We start from the raw sequence: 8,583 nt of genomic DNA, 5'->3' as shown, positions 1-8,583 counted from the left end.
TTGAAATGATTCCATTTGCAACATTGACTTGAATTATGAATTTGTGCCTCCTTTTAAGCTTTGGGAACACTTCATTCAAGAAAAAGTAAAACAAAGTAGGATTAAGGGTCTTGTTTGCTAAGAATGACTGCCCTAGGTCATGCGTAGACCAATAGGATTGTTGCAAATAAATTACTCCTACTTGAATCAACATCTTTATATGAAGATGCTTCGATTTCAATGTCATATTTATTGTGTGGAATACAATTTGCTATTTGAGCATATAAATTGTGATGTGGTCACACATGCATGATGTCTAGGTGCCGACTATAAGTGACCACTATTTAATTGGTCCTTGATCGACATTTTGGACCATTGGTCTTTCTCTTTCAATTAAAATTACGGATCATTGATAATTTCAAATAATGATCTTGCATATTGTGAACCAAGAACATAGTCAGATATATATTTGAATATCAGTCCATATTTAGCTATCATCTATGTGTAATAATATATATTATGCATTCGAAAGAGTAGATTGTGTAGGTGACCACTTTCAATAAATATATAATAATGAACTATCCTTTTAAACGATGTAGTTGATGAAGTAAGTTATACTCCTAATATGATATGACCACTAAAAAATTAAATGTATACAAAATTAAAGCTTTGAATGTCTCTAGATTCTACATTTTTCGCTGTATATATGTTTCAGTCTATTAGTGGTGGTTAGGTAGGTAATAAATTGATTATAGTATAAAAACAGAATTGTTCTACTAACTATAGTATTATAGTACTGTGTATGTTATGTAAGCACTTTCCCGATTTAGTACATTTTTCATGTTCTTTATTTTATTTAGTATATTTTAATTTGACTCTAATACCTTAAAAAGTGTTATCGATATTATTAACTTTATAAATTACAATAATAAAATTAAACTCAGACTTATTATTATGTTTATTTAAGTAATATCAAAAATACATAAACTAAGCTATCAATTTTTATGTAATTTGTAGAATAAATTCATGAGGCAATAGAACCAAATTAAATGCATAAAACAAAATAATAATATTAGTATTATATACGGACTAAAGGAGAAAGATCCTCACGAACGATGAGGACATAAGATATGTAAGAATAACATTTCTCAAAATGTTTGGATGAGCAAACACAATGTTAAATTGGTTAGACCCTCTCAATTCCATGAATTCCTAATTCTGACCCTTTTCATACTTTATCCTTCGATCATGTACAATAATTATAATTAGAAGTAAATTCCTCATAAATTTAAAAAGTTTTGATATTGCAATACAATTTGGAAAAATACCAAGGTAGACGAAGAACTATTATATTTTATTATTTTTTTCTTTTTTAAATCGGACCGGCGGATGCCATGCTCGTTTGGTAGGTCTAGTTACAACCAATTAATAGACCAGAAATTAAGTATGCCTTCAAATTTCTTCTTGTCACTAAAATTAAAACAAAATAGAACTACTAATGGTGTGCTGAGATCTCAAAACTTTTCACTTTATGTTCCAATGCAATTAGTGATTTATATAATTAATATAATCACGTACTGAGCTAAACTGCAGGTTGACAACTGTGACTACTAAAGTTTAGGGGAAAATGATTAAATTATACTCCCTCCGTCCTACATTTGAAGTCACTTATTGTTATAGCTCGGGTTTTAAGAAAGGGATGAAGTGTGTAATAAATGAAGTGAGATGGTGGAGTGTGTAATAAATGAAGTGAGATGATAGAGTGTGTAATAAATTAAGTGAGATGGTAGAGTTCGTTGAAGGTGAGTCCCTTTTGACTTTTCATTTTTGTTTTGGTTTATTTTAATGTAGTAATGACATTTTGATGTAATTTTAATGAAGAATAGAGTAAAATTGTAGGACCAAATATGGAAAATTCTAAAAGTGACTCTTAAACTGGGACGGACTTTTATGACAAAAAGTTATTCTTAATCTGGGACGGAGGGAGCAGTTCTCTGACCCTCTAAACGAATCAGTAATTATACTACTCGGTTTTGGTCTCAATTATGGGATGCCAGTACTTGTCTAATCTGTTTGCTGCCATTCTAAAAGTTCTTAATTGTAAATATTATAATTTAAGACAAGAAATAATAAAGACCCCACTTTGTGGCCTCCCATACACTTCGTACATGCCACCCAGTTAAGCCATTAATTAATTATCAATAAATAAGCTGGATTGTTTGGTAGAAAACGTGCCTTCTTTTAGGAAAATATACTGTAAAAAGAATGTTGCTTTTCTATGACGGCCATGTTGTGCTGGACTACAACCCATATTAAATTGATGAGAACATCAAATATTCATTAATGCACGTTAGTAAACATATATTTATGTGATATGGTATGATTATTATATGGGAAATGAATATTGAAACCAATAGTATTAAATTAAGTCAATGAGTGTTTTCGAAGACTTACCTGGTTCATTATGATTTAATTTTAAAAGTCACAGTGGTCGGTTCTAACGTCTCTTGATCAGAAAATATATTCAATTATTTAATACTACTAACTAATTACTGATTCAATATTATTTGTAAAGAAATTTGTTTCATTTTTGAGGTATATATTTTAAATGGAAAATTTGATACACCAAAATACTTATTTATTTCAAGGTCTTTAGTTTGAGATTTTTATTAATTAGTTAATTGTTATAATCATTAAATTGTGGATAGTATTTTCTTTTACATTTTTAGAGGAAAATAGATCTGAATTTTCAAACAAAAATACAACAATAATTTCTATCTCATTTTCAAACATTTTTACAGCATTGTCTCAGTCTCTCTATTCTTTTTCAAACCCTAGCCACCACCCTTTTTTCATCTCTTCCAGTGGCAACTGCCTATCTACAGCGACGCCTCCACCGCTTGGTCCACAAAATTGTTTAGATCTTTCAACACTGGAAAATTTTCATTATCTTTTTTTTTTGGGGTTTTGGTTTTTTAAACTAAAATTTTTTTTTTACAAAGTTTAATTTCTTAAAATCCATGTTGAGTCAAAATAATTCTTTAAAATGATGGACGGAGAGAGTATATATACATATATTTATATATACTGTTTGTTTTTATTTTGAATACTATGCAATTGATTTTATTTTTTTTTCCTATTTATTTGTCGCCAACCAGTTTGCACAAGGGAACAAGGGAAAACTAAAAGCGAAGACGAAATTAAATTAGCGAGTTTTTTTTATTAGATTTGTTTTTTCTCTATACCTAAAAGGTTTTTCTTCTTTAATTTATGTGATCGTTAGGTAGCAAAGTCTGGTTCCAAGAAAACGAAATCGGATGGTGAAGCATAACATGTGAATTCATGTATGGTAATAAAAGTTATTTCTCCTAAAAAAAATGGAGTATTTTTTTCTCACCTTTTATTTGGTAAGTGTGATTGGCCTAATTCATACCAAGTTTATTTAACTTGCGCACATCAAGTCTCAGGACTGCAAGCACATGTATGGTATGACTTGGCCGAATTCATACCAGACTCGTGTGCAGTTAACATTGCGCACAATAGTTTGAGAACATATTATGAAATGATTGAATTCACATCAAATTTGTGATACCTTCAGGTATTTCCATCCACCAGAAATACAAGCGTGGCGATCAGTTGGACCTTTGATTAATTCAAATTTGATTGGCCTCCTCCTTTCTTTAATCCACAGGAGGTCCAATTTGAATTATTGTGCAAACGACTGAATTCATTTCATTTTAATTGGATCCATGAAGAAAAGATCACGCTTTGTAGGATTTGAACCCACGACATCGGGTTTTGGAGACCCACGTTCTACCGAACTGAACTAAGAGCGCTTTCTTATCAGAATAGAAAAGAATGTAAAGAAAAGATTCTTTCTTTTTTTAAGATTCCATTTTTATTTTATATGCATATATGCTATAGTTTCATAAAAATGAACGATTCCGCGCAACGCAATTTGAACCGATCTTGGTTGATTCCTCGTTACTGCTCAAAGGGTCAGTAATAGGTAGGGATGACAGGATTTGAACCTGTGACATTTTGTACCCAAAACAAACGCGCTACCAAGCTGCGCCACATCCCTTCAATTGTTCTACAGTATAATTGTAGAGAATTCCTGTCTTGTTTTCCACATCCCTATGTACTGCATTGAGAAACAAAGTTTTCTGACCATTTCTTCTTTTTTTGGCCTCATTTAACATTTTTTAACATATAATAATAAGAAAGGAAAATCTTATGGATCGTTGTACATTTCAATTGGAATTAGGGATTTCGTGTACAACTCTGAGTAACCCTTAACTACATATACATCTGATTATATATGCTTTATGTATTAAAATTAAAAAAAAAAGGAGGTTTTTCAATGCGAGATCTAAAAACATATCTCTCCGTGGCCCCAGTACTAAGTACGCTATGGTTCGGGGCTTTAGCAGGTCTATTGATAGAGATTAATCGTTTTTTCCCCGATGCGTTGACATTCCCCTTTTTTTCATTATAGTTATTGACACCAGAAGGAATGAAGAAGATTAGAAATACAATCAAATACCTTTGACTAATCCCCCCTTATTTTCTCTTTTTTCCATTTTTTTCTAATCTAGAATAAGGGATGAAAGAGAAAGAATAAAAGTGGATTCAACCTCTGCGAGACTCAGTCTCAAACTCGAATTAAAAAAATGAAAGGTGGGGATAGAGTAGGAAAGTCGCGGTCTAGGGCAAAAATACAAGATCTTTAACTGCCCTTCAAATTTAAATAGATTTTTGAACTCATTGTCTTACTTATTATTTATTATGTATGACTTTGGGCTTTGATTTCATTTATTTTTATCTTTTAAAGGTGGATTTCAAGTTAATAACTTCTATTTTTTCCTTCCTTTCTTTTTCTTCATTTCGAATTAAAATAGAAGAGTTGAGTAAATCAAAAATCCAAAGGAGGTTCATGGCCAAGAAGAAAGGTGTGCGGGTAACGGTCATTTTGGAATGTACCAGTTGTATACAAAACGGTGTTAAGAAGGTATCAACGGGTATTTCCAGATATACTCAAAAGAATCGGCACAATACGCCCAATCGATTAGAATTGAGAAAATTCTGTCCCTATTGTTACAAACATACGATTCATGGGGAAATAAAGAAATAGATTGAACCAAGGATGTCTTATCCTTGAAAGGGGAGAAAAATGACATTATATAGAACACATTGAAATTGAAATAGAAGATATTGCATTTAAATAAAAAGAATCCTATTTGTAGTTCAAATGACAATTAAGGAATAGGATTTTCGGGATAAGAAATAAACTAAACAAACAAACCATGGATAAATCCAAGCGACCCTTTCTTAAATCCAAGCGATCTTTTCGTAGGCGTTTGCCCCCGATTCAATTGGGGGATCGAATTGATTATAGAAACATGAGTTTAGAACTGCGTGCATCGTCTCGACTCTCGGCATTGTATGCGCACAAGTTTGGTAAGGCTCATATAACTAGACCAATTACGTGCATGGTGCCAAGGTTGGTCACGTAGGGGGCTAGTAAAACTAGTTCAAATTACCGGAATTCATACTAAACTTACTAAACTTGAATGATATAAATTTGGTATGTATATTATAAATTCGCCCAATTCATGTCTTGTATGTGCAAGTTTGATATGCAAGAATATGAATTGGCCATTTTAACTACTATGTATTATGAGTTTAAAGCTTTAGCAATGCGAAGTGGTGGTGGTTAAAAAAAAAAAAAGTGGTGGTGGTAGGGCGAGGAGGCGACAGTGTAAGTAGTACCCCCTCCATTCCATAGTAGTGGAGTTATTTTGTCATTTTTGTATGTACCATAGTAGTTGAGTCACTTTTATTTATTTTATTTTTCTGGTAAAGTCAACACATTTCTTCTCACTTACTTTACTCTCTTTAACTTTATTTTCTCTTCACATGTTCATTTTGCATTTCCTACTTTATTCTTCACTTACTTAATTCACTTAACACAATTTTTCTTAAATTGCATGCCGAAAAGAATGTCTCCACTACCACATAACTAGGGGGGCAGGAGATTGTTGAGAGAGAGAAGAAAATTAAAGAAAGAAATAAACCTAAGAAAGAGGCAAGATAAATACAGAGATAAACAAATGGACAATTTTGACCAAAAACTCTCAAAGTATAGTTTTCTTCAAATTCGTGGCTAATTAATTATTTTTAACTCAATGTGTCTGTTCAGAAATTGCCTCATAAAATATAGTACTATAAAATTAGTTTCACTTATTAATTGCCGTTTTAGAGCTCGTTTGGTTTGATTGTTTGTTGTTAACATAGAGTTAGTATATATTAGCGTGCTTTCCATGCATATATGGTAAGTTTTGTTTCCTATTGATGTTTATGTATTAACCTTTATTCAATAATTTTTTAGAGTCTCAAATAAAGCTAATTTAATAATAATATATTTCTAATTTATAATTAAAATATATTATGAAAATATTTCTGACAAATTTCAAAACTTTTGAGGTACATATGGATCAAAGGTTCCATTGTGGCTAGCTGGGCAAATGATTAATAAACAAAAGTACTAAAAAAAAATAGTGTAAAGATATTTCAAAATTTTAATAGTGGACAGTGCTAATAGTAATTAATAAGTACTCCTAATTTAGTAAAGTATAAAAGAGATTAAAAAATAAAATTTGTTGAAATATTATTGATTAAAAATGAGACACAACACATTAAAGGGAGAAACTTACGAAAAGACTATTTTTAATTGACGATCCAAAATTACTCCCTCCGTCTCCCATTAAGAGTTACACTTTTCCATTTCGGTCCGTCCCCAATTAAGAGTCACACTTCATTTTTACCATAAATAGTAAGTAGGTCCCACGTTCCACTAACTCAATTCACTCCCATTTTATTATAAAATCAATATAAAAAAATGGATCTCACATTTCACTAACTTTTTCAACCAACTTTTTTTTACATTTCTTAAAACCTGTGCCCGGTCAAAGATTGACTCCTAACAGGGGACGGAGGAAGTAAAAGAATACACTATTTTTTTGACCTGAAATAGACTGCTAGCTGTAGTAATTAATGTTTTATTCCTAATTCTACTTTATTAGCAGAAAACTATACTCCACATTATAAACAGAAATTAAGGGGTGTCAGATTGTACTTTTCTAGTCAAATTCTGTAAGGATGCCCTTCAATGATTTAAATTATAAACTTATCTTGTCTATCCAGTTGTAATTTATCCACGTTGGATTCAACCACTTCATTTAATTTTGATGGCACCGATATTCTGAAGTATCCAACTATTTTGCTCTTAATGAGAGATTATTATTAGAATGGGCTACTTATCTCTTGAAAGTTCTTTTGAGGAAGATGATTATCCTACTATTTTGCTTTCAATGAGAGATTATTATTAGAAATTAGCCACTTATTCTTAAAAGGCGGAGATGGTTATTTATTCTTATATAGATAAGCTAGAATCATCGTTAAGTTGATGTGAAACAAAATATAAGAGTTTTAATACGCCCCTTTATGTGTGGGCCGAAATAACATATCAAACTTCAATCATGTGGGTAGGCTAGAGAAGAGATAAAGAGATAAAATTCATCATTAATTTGGGCCGTCCAAGATTTAAGATTTTTGACAATTATTGCAACTGTTTGATCTTAAAATACTCCTGTTACTTTATTCTGTATGAAGTTCACCTAGATAAAGAATAAATGCATCGGCATTTTAATTATTTCTACAATTCCTCTCGTTTTTACATTTCAATGGAATATAAATAAAGCTAAATTAGTGAAAATGATAGGAGTTGTCGTATTTAGAGATATTTCAAAACTCTAATCCATCTAAGTAAACCATCAATAAAAATACTCGAAGCTATATTGGGTCCTGGATAAAAACATACTACTCCTTCTGTCTCACTCTAAGTAATATATTTTCTTTTTTTTTGGAGATGTCCAATTTTAAATGACATATTTTTAAATATGAAAACATCACTCTCTTTACTTTTTCCCTCTCTTATCACTTTACTCACAAAACTAGTAAGTATTACATAAAATCTTGTGGCGAATTAGAAATTCTCCACTTAGAGTGAGACTAAGAGAGTAATTTCTTTTATTAGTATAAACATAAATTTCAAAACGCCAAAGTGGACTCGAATTCGTGACCCTAGTCTAGGCATCAATCACTCTACCGCTAGGTCAACACATGCATACGTATAAAAACATAATCTCATTGAACTCATGTACTATATGATCCAAATTACACTCCGTCCCAAGTGTCTATTTTTACTATTTTGGTCTATATATCCTCAATTAAGAGTCAATTTTCACTATTTTACTATAGTTATACATGGTAAGGTTAAGTAAACTTCATATTCCACTAATAATTTATTATAAAATTATACTATAAAATTGAGATGTATATTCCACTAATATTTTTAAACTTATTTTTCTTTATAATTTTTAAATTTAGTGTGAAAAGAAAGTAGACACTTAATGGGTGACTGAGGGACCGGAATAGTAAAATTACTTGATGAGCTTCAGTTAACAAGGGCTTTGATTTAATTGGGGAAAGCCCAATTAAGAAATGAGCAAGAAGAACACAATCTCCCAGTCCCAGACTCGT

At 31.1% G+C, this 8,583-nt stretch overlaps 2 non-coding genes across 2 annotated transcripts; both read right to left on the bottom strand.

Moving 5' to 3' along the window:
* Positions 1-3,741: 3,741 nt before the first annotated feature.
* Positions 3,742-3,815, bottom strand: TRNAW-CCA. The gene has a single exon. It is a non-coding gene; the product is annotated as a tRNA-Trp (tRNA).
* Positions 3,816-3,989: 174 nt separating this feature from the next.
* On the bottom strand, positions 3,990-4,063 carry TRNAP-UGG. The gene has a single exon. It is a non-coding gene; the product is annotated as a tRNA-Pro (tRNA).
* Between the last annotated feature and the right edge of the window lie 4,520 nt (positions 4,064-8,583).

The sequence above is a fragment of the Salvia hispanica genome, chromosome 2 (genome assembly GCF_023119035.1).
Source record: "Salvia hispanica cultivar TCC Black 2014 chromosome 2, UniMelb_Shisp_WGS_1.0, whole genome shotgun sequence".
Classification (NCBI taxonomy): Eukaryota; Viridiplantae; Streptophyta; class Magnoliopsida; order Lamiales; family Lamiaceae; genus Salvia; species Salvia hispanica.
This window is presented reverse-complemented; position numbering and strand designations above follow the sequence as displayed.